This window comes from Mesoplodon densirostris, chromosome 9 (genome assembly GCF_025265405.1).
Source record: "Mesoplodon densirostris isolate mMesDen1 chromosome 9, mMesDen1 primary haplotype, whole genome shotgun sequence".
In the NCBI taxonomy this organism is placed as follows: domain Eukaryota; kingdom Metazoa; phylum Chordata; class Mammalia; order Artiodactyla; family Ziphiidae; genus Mesoplodon; species Mesoplodon densirostris.
This window is the reverse complement of record NC_082669.1, coordinates 57983457-57998080: the sequence shown is the minus strand read 5'-3', so window position 1 is coordinate 57998080 and position 14624 is coordinate 57983457.

Here is a 14624-nt window from a genome sequence, read left to right as displayed (position 1 = left end):
CCGTGAACCCAGGCCCTCAGCAGTGAAAGCACCAAGTTTTAACCACTGGACCACCAGGGAATTCCCTTGCCTTCCATTTTAAATGTTAACAGTTTCCTTCAAGTGTCTTGTAATTTTTGATTATCTGATTGTATGTGTGTATACTGGCAGGGCATGCTGATGAATGAGCTCCTTTAAGGGTGATTTGCAGGGCTGTTGAGTTAGAGAGCATCCAGTGTATTGATCCATTTCCTAAGAGAGGATTCTTGCAATATTCCATCTGGCAATATATGTCTAGTCTCCCATGTTCTGGACGCCAAGAAGGGAAATGGGGGCAGAGAAGCTTATTCAGTTCTCCTACATCAGTTTGGCATCCCACCCTTGACCTCAGCTGTTCCTGGTGTCTAAAGGAACAATTTTGACACCAGCTGTTCCTGGTGTCAGAATTTCTAGGTAGGACTTCTGGTTTCCAGTTCCGCATGTAAGGAGCTTGGAAGTCTATCCTAACAAGTGAAAAAACTGAACAGACTGAAAAATCATGCTTCTTCGATCTGTGAGAGAGGGGAGGACACAGGGCCAACAGCTGCCCCCCAAGATTGGAGAGATAGGTGAATACAGGGAGTCACAGCTTACCAGAGCAGAGATTCCTGGGTGGAAACAACTGGGGAAACCAGTGCCGCGGTAGGAAAACCTGAACTGTAATTGATGAATTGCTGGAGACTCAGTATGGACAAGTATGAGAGTTAAAATCTTGGATGGTTATGTGAGCTAGACAATCGAGGCTTGACCACTAAATATATATCTATGTAAGACATATAAGAAATTAAAAATAATTCAATAGAGCAGCAATTCTTTATTCCTGTCTCTTCCCATTCCCCAACCCTGCAGAAAAGTAATAGCAAATTGTAGATGCTGTTTCTGTTTTCTGAGAAAGAAGGAACATCACAATAGCAAAGCTTCATAATTTGACCAAGAACTATATGGAGTTAAAATATTTTTATGGGAATTTTCTAGACACTTTTGGCAACTGAGTGGGGGAGGGGAAGGTGCTAGTCTTTATTTCTATGATTTTACTAAATGTTTTCTCAAAAAGCCTCTGATTTTTTACTTGTTTGGAAAAAAGTTTGTTTAATCTTTTGAAACCACTTTGTCACTGACTAGTTTTAATTTAATGTTTTTGCAATTGTGCTTCTACTGTCTTTTAAAGATTACAAAGGTGAAATTGCAAAACTGAAAATATTCCAGTTACTTTAGAAAGTTTCAGTGTAGATATTGTATATCATTGTCTTCTGAATTCTTTGAGACTGTGAATATTTTCTTATCAGATTATAACTGATCATTATTCTAATATCTTATGCAAAGTTTTACCATCGTTTAAATATTAAAATGAGGACAGATTACAGAATGTGTCAAGCTACAGAATTGCAGTGTGGTCTACAAGAACTATGATTAATAGCTACAATATCTTTCTTTAATTCAAAGTAAGGTCATTTTTTAGGGACTTCCCTGATGGTCCAGTGGTTAAGACTCTCTGCTTCCAATGCAAGTGATGAGGGTTTGATCCCTGGTCTGGAAACTAAGATCCCAGATGCTGCATGGCATGGCCAAAAAAAAAAAAAAAAAAAAAAGCAAAGTAAGATCGTGTTTTAACTTTTATAAGGAAATACAGTTTTTTAATTTACAGTTATAAAAACACCCTAATGAGGGTCAGAAATTGTAAAGGTCCTTTTCATATATTTGTTATGCAGAAAAGAACACAACTAAACCCTGCTTTAAAACCCAATAAAATTGTGATGCATTGTCCTGTGATAGCAAGGAGAAAGTAAACAGAGACATGGTTAAGGGCACTAAACTTTACCATCTGAAAGACCCAAGATCAAGGTCTGCCTCTGCCTTTTATCAGCCCCATGACCTTGGGAAAGTTGCTTAACCTCTTTATAGCTCAGTCTCCTCATACCAACATGGAGATAATACATTCTTCATAGAGTTGTTAGAATTATGTTGAGATAGTGTACATAAAGCATTTAGTACTTAACTGATAGGTACTTGGGAGTCACTCAACAAATATTAGCTGTCACAATTAGTTTTATGGTGGGTAATTTGAACTTTTTCAGCCTGTATAATTTCTTCTTATTTTAGCAACTGTAGTTTTGTTCCTTTTTGGGGACCCACATTCCAAAACAAAAGAATGTTATATAACATCTTGTTCTTTATTCTTATTTGTCCTCTTCTTTATTTTAAAAAACAATTCTTGGGCTTCCCTGGTGGCGCAGTGGTTGAGAGTCCGCCTGCCGATGCAGGGGACACGGGTTCGTGCCCCGGTCCAGGAAGATCCCACATGCCGCGGAGTGGCTGGGCCCGTGAGCCATGGCCGCTGAGCCTGCGTGTCTGGAGCCTGTGCTCCACAACGGGAGAGGCCACAACAGTGAGAGGCCCGTGTACCGCAAAAAGAAAAAAAAAAAACCTAAAAATTTGTATTGTCCAAAGCTGCACCGTCCAAAATAATAACCACTAGCTACATGTGGCTGTTTAAGTTAAAATGTTAAAAAATTAAAAATTCAGTCCCTTAGTTGCACTAGCCACATTTGAAGTGTGCAGTAACCACATGAGGCTCGTGGCTACCACACTAGTACAGATATAGAATATTTCTTCAGTCATTGTTGAAAGTTCTATAGGACGGCACTGTTCAAGAAAGGGGGGAAAAGAACAAATAAAAATCCTTTTCCATCATCAGAACAAAACTTAATTGGCAAACTTAATTGATTTGGGGAACTATCAAAGAGCAGTGGGTAGTTCTACTACAGAAATATTTAGTTAATATTTAAATGAATATTAAAGCAAGGGAGGAGGAAGGGAAGGAAGGAGAGAGAGTGGGAGGGAAGGATGGGGACAGAGAAGGAGAGAAGTGTACAGTATTCATTCATTCTTTCAATAAATATTTATTGAGCACCTACCATGTGCCAGACTTTTGGGGTATAATAGTGAACAAAATAAACAGAGTCACTGTTCTGGGGACACTTGTGGCATGAGATGGGAGAGAGACATAAAATAAACAAATGATGTTAGGTAATGACAAGTACCATGAAAAAAAATAAAGCCAGGCAAGGACAGGACATTTTTATGGGATGTTCAGAAAAGACCTTCTCTGATAAGATGATAATTGTGCAGAGATGAGAGAGAGGATTGGAAAGTGAGCTGTCTGGCTCTCTTGAGAAAGAACATTCCAGGCAGTGGGAATAGCAAGTGCAAAGACCCTGAGTCAGGTACATGCTTGGCTTTTTGGAGAAAGACCAAGGAGGCCAATTTGGCGGGATCAGAGTAAGTAAGGCAGAGAGGGTTGATGAGACCAAAGACCTGATCTAGTAGCCTCATGAAGATTTGGGGTTTTACTCTGAATGATGTGTAATGCCATTAAAGGGTTTCAAGCAGAGGAATGAAATGATATGACTCACATTTTATAGGATCAGTCTGGCTATAGTGTAGAGAATATACCAAGAGGAGGCAAGGGTAAAACAGAGAGACCAGCTATGACCTTAGCAAAAATCAAGGTAAGAGATGATGGTCGCTTGGACTAGGGTGATACTTGTGGAAGGGGAACAAGTGGCAGGATTATGGATATATGTGAGCACAATTTACTATTAGACTAAATATGAGTTATGAGAGAAAGAGAAAATACCAGGATAACTCCAAGATTATTGGTTCGAGGAACTCCTAAATTAGGATTACCATTTACCGGGATAGGGAAAACTATTGAAAGAGCAGATTTTGGATATATTTTTAAAGTTTGGCTTTGAATATTTTAAAGTGTGTATTGTACATTCAAGTAGAGTTGTCAAATAAGTAATTAGATATATGAAGTTGGAGTTCAAGGGAGAGTCCAAGCTGGAATTATAAGTAGGCAGCAGATAGGTGGTATTTTAAGCAATGGCACTAGGTGAGATGACCAAAGTAGTGAGTGGAGATAGAGAAAAGATCCGAGAACTGACTTTGGGCACTGCAACATTTAGAGATCAGGAAAGCAAGAAGGAACCAGATCTGAGCATTGGATTTGGCAATAAGCTGGCCTTAGGTGACCCTGACAAGAGCAGTTTGGGTAGAGTTGTATGGATGAAAGCCTGTTCTCTACCTCTAGCCCCCATAGCACAAAGGGTTTTGGGGAGGAACAGCTACCACTTAAGAGGACTGCAGGGAAAGCAGTGTGTTAAGGGAGAACAAGTTTCAGCAGATCAAGAAGTGAAGGAAAAGATCAAAGAAGAGGTTTTAGATATTTGGGATTTTGCTGACTACACTTGTGAGTTCTGAAGGGCACATTGGAAAGGTTAGATTTTAGAGATGAAAGAGAAATAGGGGAAGGAAGCAAAAGGTAAGGGTGTATTACAGAACATCTGAAAGTTTCTCTTGAGTTTTAGTTTTAAAAAAAAGTAAGAAAGGGGACTTCCTTGGTAGCGCAGTGATTAAGAATCCGCCTGCCAATGCAGGGGACACGGGTTTGATTCCTGATCTGGGAAGATCCCACATGCCATGGAGCACCTAAGCCCGTGTGCCACAACTACTGAGCCTGCGCTCTAGAGCCTGTGAGCCACAACTACTGAGCCCACGTGCCACAACTACTGAAGCCCGCGAGCCCTAGAGCCTGCATGCTGCAACTACTGAAGCCCGCGTGCTCTTGGAGCCTGCCTGCCGCAACTACTGAGCCCACGTACTGCAACTACTGAAGCCCACACACCTAGAGCCTGTGCTCCACAACAAGAGAAGCCACCGCAATGAGAAGCCCACGCACCACAACGAAGAGTAGCCCCCACTCGCTGCAACTAGAGAAAGCCCGCATGCAGCAACGAAGACCCAACACAGCCAAAAATAAATAAAACTTTTTAAAAAGTAAGAAACAATGTGGAGAATTGAACCCATTAATTCAATTGTTTGTTCTGCTCAAGTCTTCTAGATTATTCCATTAATTCTCCTGTTTAGGTTGTACTGTGCAGATATAACTTTCATAAACTCAAAGATAAACATATGAGATTAAAGAGAAGAACTCAAAACTGTATACAGTGATTGTTTACTTTCTCTAGTTCTTAGGGACTGCGACATGACTGCTATAATAATTTTTTTATATAAATTTATTTTATTTATTTATTTTTGGCTACATTGGGTCTTCATTGCTGCGTGCGGGCTTTCTCTAGTTGCCATGAGCGGCGGGGGGCAGGGGGTGGTGGCTACTCTTCATTGCGCTGTGTGGGCTTCTCACTGCAGTGGCTTCTCTTGTTGTGGAGCACGGGCTTTAGGCGTGCAGGCTTCAGTAGTTGTGGCACGCGGGCTCAGTAGTTGTGGCTCACGGGCTCTAGAGTGCAGGCTCAGTAGTTGTGGCCACAGGCTTGGTTGCTCCGTGGCATGTGGGATCTTCCCAGACCAGGGCTCGAACCCATGTCCCCTGCATTGGCAGGCGGATTCTTAACCACTGCACCACCAGGGAAGTCCCTGCTATAATAATTTGGATTAAGATATATGGAACAGAAATTGTCACAGGAAAATTTATTGAAAACTAACTCATGTTTTTCATTAAACAGGTAATTGGAAGAAAAATAATCATGAAAATTACAGCAATACTGATAAAAGAGTGTCTGATCCATTTCCATATATCTTCACATGTAATCCATTTTTTAAAAGATGGATTGGTCAGTCTATGCGGGATTGAATTTCATTGACATGTAAACCCACATTTCCTATTGTATAAGAATGCAAAGCTAATCAGATGTGCATACCAAAAGTAAGGACAAATTTTGTGAAATCATTACTTATACCAATATATAGAGCATATCATGCTACATTTATACAAATGAGTTGTATACCTTACATTACTAGTTTTTTAGGGCTATTCAGGTAATGGGTACCCTTATAATTAAAATGAAAATCAAATATTTATTGGCAACCTGCTCAACCAAAGACTTTACAGCCAATTAATAGCATGCGTTAAAAATGCTGTTTTTGTATATAAGGGCTGGGTAATGAAAATGTTTGATGGTGATCTCCTCTAACAGCCAATACAAATACCTTTTGAGTTATAAAATGCATTCTATGAGCCCCTTTATTAGTTTTTCACTTCTAAGGACATGTGCTTTGCCAAACCGGTATGTTTAAAATGGTGTCTGAGTACAGTTTTAATTTGCATTTGTCTCATTATGAGCTAGGTCCAGGATTTTTTCATCCGTTAAAGTACTTTTTTAAAATATTAATGTATTAACAGTTCTTTTTCTGTGACCTGTTAATATCTTTTGTCAATTTTTCAAACCTAAATTATTTAAAGATGAGCTTCCCCTATTAAAATTTTATCATGTATACATTTCCCCAAATTTAAATCCTACAGCAAAAACTATAATTTAAGTGGTATAAAAGAAATGATAATTTTATATCTGTGTTGGTATGTATTTGGCAAATCATTACTTACAGAATAGGAGCTGTCTTAGTCTGTTTGGCCTGCTATAACAGAATACCATAAACTGGGTGGTTTATAATAAACAGGAATTTATTTCTCACAGTACTGGAGGCTTGAGGTCTGAGATCAGTTCTGGGTTGCAGATTGCCACCTTCTCATTGTATCCTTACATGCCAGAAAGAGTGAAGGAGCTCTCTGGGATCTCTTTTATAAGGGCACTAATCCCTTTCATGAGGGCTCTGCCCTCAAGACGTAATCACCTACAAAAGGCCCTACCTTCTAATACCATCACAACAGAGGTTCAGATTTCCACATAGGCACAGGGAGATCAGCTCAGTGCTTTGTGACTACCTAGAGGGGTGGGATAGGGAGGTTGGGAGGGAGATGCAAGAGGGAGGAGATATGGGGATATATGTATATGTATAGCTGATTCACTTTGTTATAAAGCAGAAACTAACACACCATTGTAAAGCAATTATACTCCAATGAAGATGCTTAAAAAAAAAAAAAGATTTACACATATGGGGACTTCCCTGGTGGTCCTGTGGGTAAGACTCCGCTCTCCCAATGCAAGGGGCCCGGGTTTGATCCCCGGTCGGGGAGCTAGATCCCACATGCATGCCACAACTGAAGATCCCGCATGCTGCAACTAGGACCCGGTACAGCCAAAATAAATAAATAAATAAATATTTTTTAAAAAGAAAGATTTCCGGGCTTCCCTGTTGGCGCAGTGGTTGGGAGTCCGCCTGCCGATGCAGGGAACGCGGGTTCGTGCCCCGGTCCGGGAGGATCCCACATGCCGCGGAGCGGCTGGGCCTGTGGGCCAGGGCCGCTGAGCCTGCGCGTCCAGAGCCTGCGCGTCCAGAGCCTGCGCGTCCGGAGCCTGTGCTCCGCGGCGGGAGAGGCCGCAGCGGTGAGAGGCCCACGTACCGCAAAAAAAAAAAAAAAAGAAAGAAAGATTTCCACATGTGAATTTTGGGGGCCACAAACATTCAGTTTATAGCACTAGCCTCGTCCTCAGACCACCTGCATTACCGTCACATGGGTTGCTTGTTAAAAATACAGATTCCTGGGTCCTTTCAGTTCTTCTCAGACCTTCTGGCCTAGGAAATTTATATTTCTAATAAACACTTCATGTAATTCATATGCACTTTAAAGTTTGAGAACCACTGTTGGAGACAGTATGAAATCAAGAAATTAACAAATGTAATCTGGACATTAACAAAATATGAAGTTTTTTTAAAGCTACTATAGAAATGTTTAAAGATAAAAGTTAAGTCACTCCTATAAAGGAAAATCAGCAAACTTTACAACTCTAAATTATATCTGTAGACTTTGAGATTCTATATTTTAAATTAGTAATTTAGGATATTTTCTTTCAAAAAGTGGTACTATGTCATATCTCAGTTTATTTGTCAATATAGATGTCAAATTCGATTCCTTCTAACACATTAGCTCTTTCAAACCTTTAGATAGCCTTTATTAAATCGTTGCTGCAGAGTTCCAAATGATATTCCAGTCACTAGTAGAAACAGAAGTTTGTGATGATTACTGGGTTGACAGCTTATTCCAAGAGACTCTCTAGTAAAGTTTTAAGGACTGCTACACACACATACCTACACGCATACACACATAAACACACACACACGGGTATATAAACATATTCAGAATTACCTTACATACCTTCACAATGGTAAGTTCTAGTCCTGGTTTCTTGGGTGAATAGAAATTTATGTGAAGGGCCTCCCTGGTGGCGCAGTGGTTAAGAGTCCGCCTGCCGATGCAGGGGATACGGGTTCGTGCCCCGGTCTGGGAGGATCCCATATGCCGCGGAGCGGCTGGGCCCGTGAGCCATGGCCGCTGGGCCTGCGCATCCGGAGCCTGTGCTCCGCAACGGGAGAGGCCACAACAGTGAGAGGCCCGCATACCGCAAAAAGAAAAAAAAAAAAAAGAAATTTATGTGAAGATATATATATTAATTCTGGGTATATAGAAAGCATTCAAATATTTCATATTATTTTGCCCTTTTTTTAAAGTGGCATACAGTTTACATAAGATCTATTTGTTAGGCTTTATAAGATGCAAAGGAAAGTTATACTCCGTTTATCTTTGGCAGTGGAGGTTTTGTGCAAGGACATACTGGGATGTAGGTAGCCCAGGACAGTATCTCCTTTTTTTTTTTTTGTGGTACGCGGGCCTCTCACTGTCGTGGCCTCCCCCGTTGCGGAGCACAGGCTCCGGACGCGCAGGCTCAGCGGCCATGGCTCACGGGCCCAGCCGCTCCACTGGCATGTGGGATCCTCCCGGACTGGGGCACGAACCCGCGTCCCCTGCATCGGCAGGCCGACCCCCAACCACTGCGTCACCAGGGAAGCCCCAGGACAGTATCTTCTGAGTCATAGTGTTACTCCAGAACTTCCAAGACTGAGAAGTATATCAAGTATCATGGAAAATTGGAATCATGCCTAAATTCTCTTAGTTCACAAGGCATCTGACTTTCCAAGAGGGAGACAGTGTGGTTAGGTCCATATATCACCATTCAAAATGAGTGCTGAAATTGGTTAGAATTTTATGCCACACTAACTCACAGGAGGTCAGCCTCCTTTGTGTGCAGTCTTTTTAGAGGTCCAAACATTTGTAGCCCAGGATAAACAAAGCTGGTTTCACTCAAATCCAGCACAAGCCATAGCAAATCAGGGCAGTTTCCCTAAGAAGGGCACTGTAAGTGTAGAGGGTATTTAACATTTCACAGACTCTTGGCTGAAACAGGAGAGACACTGAAAGATTATTTGAAATTTCCTTTCATATTTAAACTATGTGTACCTTGACTCCAAAAACTACATGGACCCTTGATACAACTCCTTAAGAAATTCATTTAGATTATATTCTATGACTACTTGGTGGCATGAAAATCCTTGAAGATCTAAAGTTAGTATATATTCTCTTCAGTAATCAATGGCAATATCTTGGATTACAGGCATATAATTCCATCTTGATAGAAGTTAACACCTCAGATTTCTCTAACACTTTGTTAGGTTCATTAGGCCACTTTAAACAAGTTCTAATTTCATAAGTCATAAATAATCTTTTGAAACCTTAAAATTTAACCCAAAAAATCGTAAGTTTTATTTAATACATTCTTTTTTTTTAAATTTATTTTTGGCTGCGTGGGGTCTCTTCGTAGCTGCACACAGTCTTTCTCTAGTTTCGGTGAGCGGGGGCTACTCTTCGTTGCAGTGTGCAGGCTTCTCATTGCAGTGGTTTCTCTTGTCTCTGAGCGCGGACTTTAGGCACGTGGGCTTCATAAGCTGTGGCATGTGGGCTCAGTAGTTGTGGCTCACGGGCTCTAGAGCATAGGCTAATTAGTTGTGGTGCACGGGCTTAGTTGCTCTGCAGCATGTGGGATCTTCCCGGACCAGGGATCAAACCCATGTCTCCTGCTTTGGCAGGTGGATTCTTAACCACTGCGCCACCAGGGAAGTCCTATTTAATACACTCTGTAAGCATGTATTTATTCCTTTCAAACTCAACTACTGATTTCATTTGGAAGAGCAGCTTAACACAATGGAGTAAGGCTTAAATTAAGGGGTCTGGGATTAGTTCTGGTTAAGACTTTTGCTACCTAACCATGGAAAGTTGGGCAAGTCATTTAATCTCTTAATCTTTCAGTTTCTCATTCTGTAAAATATAAAAGGTATACCACTATGTTCCCTCCTATTTTCTTTTTATATACTTTCACCTCTATTTATAAGTAAAAATAATCATTTTTGGTTTTAGGATTTAATGTCTCCTTTTTCTTCATCTTAACCCTAATTACAAATGGTACTAGTTACATTTGAAAAATAAAAAATAAGCTCAATTGTATGTCCCATAAATATTTGTCTTGTGATGACTCTGGCATTGTATATGGATTTCTGGCATTGTGTAAATGTGATTTAGCAATTGCTTCATGGGGAGCCCAGTGAGCACCTGACTAGAGTAGGGAGTTGGGAAGCAGGGGGAGTTGGAGTTAGGACTACCTAGTAAAACTAGGGCAGAATATGGAGGGCTTTGAATGACAGATTTAGGGATTTGAAGTTCATTTTATTGGGCAATAGGAAGTCATTTTATAATGGAATGACAGTGAAAGTTATGTTTTAGAAAGCTAATGTGACAGACTTATAAGGACTAGAAGGTAGTGGAGAGGAATGAAACTGACATAGCAGCTTGGAGTCTTCTGAAATTTTCAAAATATAAGTTAATGGGGGTATAATCTACCATGTTGGCACTGGAAAAAGAAAAACCGGGAAGGAATCAAGACATCCTGGGAAAGAAAGCACAACAGGACATGTGCCTGATAGATATGATGGATGAGGTAGAGAGGAACTCAAGATGTTTCCAAGACTTGAAGTTGAAGAGACTGGAAGAAGGTCATTAACTGAAATAGAGAATTTTGCAAGTGTTGCTACTGGATGGAAGATTTGAGCATAGTTTTAGGCAGTTTGCATGTCAAGTGATGGTAGAGAATGCTCAGTGGAAATGGTAGGTGGCAGTGTCTTCTAATTAGGGAAATAAAGCCATGAAGACAGACGAAGTGGTGAAACACTGAGTGGATGATTATCTGATTTACCAAAAAAGTCATAGGTGAAAGTTTCTCTGAATAATTTTGAGATAACATTTCTATTACCATAGGATCATGTATCTGGATATTCAATGTTTTGTTCTAGGCTTGGAAAAATTGAAGGGAACAATCAGTAAAATCCTTGGTATTTCTGTTTCACAATAACTGCTTTTGAAAAATGAGAAAGATGTATACCTGTTTGTAAAGAACTACTGATGAGATATTTGGGGGACTCTGATTCATTTTAAATCTGACTCATTTTTAGATGGTTTGTATAACAAAATACAGAATTCACCAGTGGCTGAGGTGCCTTAAAGAACAGGATTAAAATTTAAAAGCCTATGTACATTTTAAATATTTGTGGAGAAGGACATGATTGAATTGTATATTGATAATTTACTCAGGTAAAAACTCTAGAAAGCCACATGTTAAAGAGAAAATAAAACCAGAATTGTAAGGAGAAAATGTGTCTGCATTTAAAGGAAAATGAGGTTACTATGTCAATCATGTGGTATTGTCACTAAAATATGTGTGACACATAAATAGTAATTAAGCACATAGGAAAACCCAAGATAATTGTGGTATGGTGAGACAAATAGTTCAAATATTTAATGAAAATCACTTGGTTAACTTAAATGAATTATATAGAATTTGGCAAAGATCCAGAGAATGGCAACTGAAATGACCAAATGTATTTTATTTTATTTTATTATTATTATTTTTTTTGCGGTACGCAGGCCTCTCACTGTTGTGGCCTCTCCCGTTGCAGAGCACGGGCTCCGGACGCGTAGGCTCAGCGGCCATGGTTCACGGGCCCAGCCGCTCCACGGCATGTGGGATCTTCCCGGACCGGGGCACGAACCCCTGTCCCCTGCATAGGCAGGCAGACTCTCAACCACTGCGTCACCAGGGAAGCCCAACCAAATGTATTTTATTTATTTTTTATTTTTTTTCTTTTTGCGGTATGCGGGCCTCTCACTGCTGTGGCCTCTCCCGTTGCGGAGCACAGGCTCCGGACGCGCAGGCCCAGCGGCCATGGCTCACGGGCCCAGCCGCTCCACGGCATATGGGATCCTCCCAGACCGGGGCACGAACCCGTATCCCCTGCATTGGCAGGCGGACTCTCAACCACTGCGCCACCAGGGAGGCCCCCAAATGTATTTTAGATAGACCATATAAGAAAGGGCTAAATAAAAATTATTTAATCAATAAGAGAAAAGGCTAATGAAAAACTGTAATGTCCCTCCTCCTGAATTTAGTAGGTATATTTTGTTCCAGACAATATAAGAGAGAAGAACCATCTTTTTATTTTTTTCTTTTTAATATAGAATCTAAGGAATTGCCTCTGCTGCTGCAGGTTTTGTGAAGTCAAGGTCTACTGATACATATTGGCTACTAAATGAAATGGCAGACAGGTTGTATCTGACCAATTTGTGAAAGATCAAATAACATGAAATGGGAATTACAATATACTGGGGGGAGGGATGGAGAAAGCTTCTCAAAATATGATTTGGCTACAGTTAGAGCAATCTCTTGTTTGCTGATCATGATAGGTATTCTTCACAGGCCTGTTTGCTATCTTGCCGATAAGGGGCTAACACTATTTAATCTGAAAATATAAAAAGTACTTTTAGAAATCTTTAATTCCTCTGGGGAAATAAGTATAGTGTAGTATTCTCACTATTAAGAAGGCAAGTCGACAGTAAAAGAAGTGTAGCTTAATTATGAGTTTTACAGATGTTATAAACAGAATCACTAGAATGTAACTTGAATCAGGGATGACAAATCGATACCATTTCCCTTTTCAATTCTGGTCCATTGGAAGTGACTTCCAAGGGCTCTTTGTTGAGAATGATACTGCAGCAGTACTTGCACTCAGTAGGAAACAGTTAATGATTGATTTACAATAACATCCCAGGAAGCTTCCAGTGACCTTTACCTTGCTAAACCAACTGGTCATTTCTCAGTCCTCAACTTACTTAACCTATTAGCAGCAGTTGCCACAGTTCATCACTCTCTCCTCCTTCACTTTCTTCACTTGGCTGCTGGTTCCTCTTACCAAGCTAGCCAGTGTTCTCAGTCTCATTTGCTGATTCCTTTCACCTTCCCTCCCTCTTAGAGTGCTCCAAGACTCAGTCATTCTATCACTTCTCTATCTAAACTTGCCCCCAAGAGCAGCATGGTCTAATAAAAAATAATGTGAGCCATGAATGCAAACTGCATATGTAATTTGAAATTTTCTAATAGCTACATTAAAAAAAGCAAAAATAAACTGATGAAATTCATATATATATTATTTAACCCAATATACTCCAAATATTAGCATTTCAAAATATAATCAATATAAATATATTACTTTAAAAAATTGATGTATTAATGAGCTATTAAATTATTTTTCTTTCAGGAAGCATTTTATTGTTGCTCCAAGTTTAAGAATTTTCACTGACAGAAAATCAACACGTTTAGAAAATTTCCCATATAAATCTGCTCAGCTTTTGAATCTTGGTTTTGTAGCCATATTTCTCTCCAATATAGGGAATCATTCTATCCATGATTGATAGAACAGTCTTAACCTTCAATTTCAATACTGGGCCTTGACTAAGCAAGCTCTTCAGGACCAGTTTTAATTTAGAAAGAGTGGCTTTGTCTAAAGGAGATGCAGTAGTAACCATGTAAGGTAATTCTCTATGGTGGACACTCATCATTAACATTAATGAGATATTTTAAATTATTTTGTTTTAAATACTGTCTTCAAAATCCAATGTGTTACACTTACAGCATATTTTAGTTCAGACTAGCCATATTTCATATGCTCAATAGCCACCTGTGGCTAATGCCTGCTGTATTGGACAGCATGGTCCTGGATGATCTCATCCAAGGCCTTAACTTAAAATGCTATCTATATGCTGATTATTCTCAAATTTATATTTGGACCTCTCTTCTGAACTCCAGACTCAGATATCCAGGAGTATATTTGACATCACTCCTTGGATACCTAATATGTATCTCTAATTTATCATGTTCTCCTCCAAATTTACTCTTCCCCATCTCAGTTACTGGCATCTCCATCATTTTAGTTGCTCAGGCCAAAAACACTGGAGTCAACCCTGACTCCTCTTTTTACCTCAGACTTCATATTCAATCTACAACTCCTGTGGCACTATTAGTTCCATGTTCAAGATATATCCAGAATCTAATTCACTACCACTACCATGGTCCAAACTCCCTGTATCTCTTGTCTAGGTTATTGCAGTAGCATCCAAAATGATGCCCCATAGTCCAGTCTCCTCCTAGCAGCCAGATGTCCTTTAATAACATAATCCAGATCATGTCACCCATCTGCTCAAAATTCTCCAGTGGCTCCCGATCTCACTCAGTGTAAAAGCCAGTCCTTATGACCTTCAGAACTCTACAGGATCTGGCCTCCTGTTACTTCTCTGACCGCATCTCCTACTGTCCTCCTCCTTGCTCATTCTACTCTAGCCATCCTTGTCTCCTGCTTTTCCTTCAACATGACAGTCAAGTCATGATCTAGCTTCAGGACCTTTAGACTTGCAATATCCTCACTTATCCCCATGGCTCACTCTCTCATCTCTTCCAATTCTCTGCTCAAAT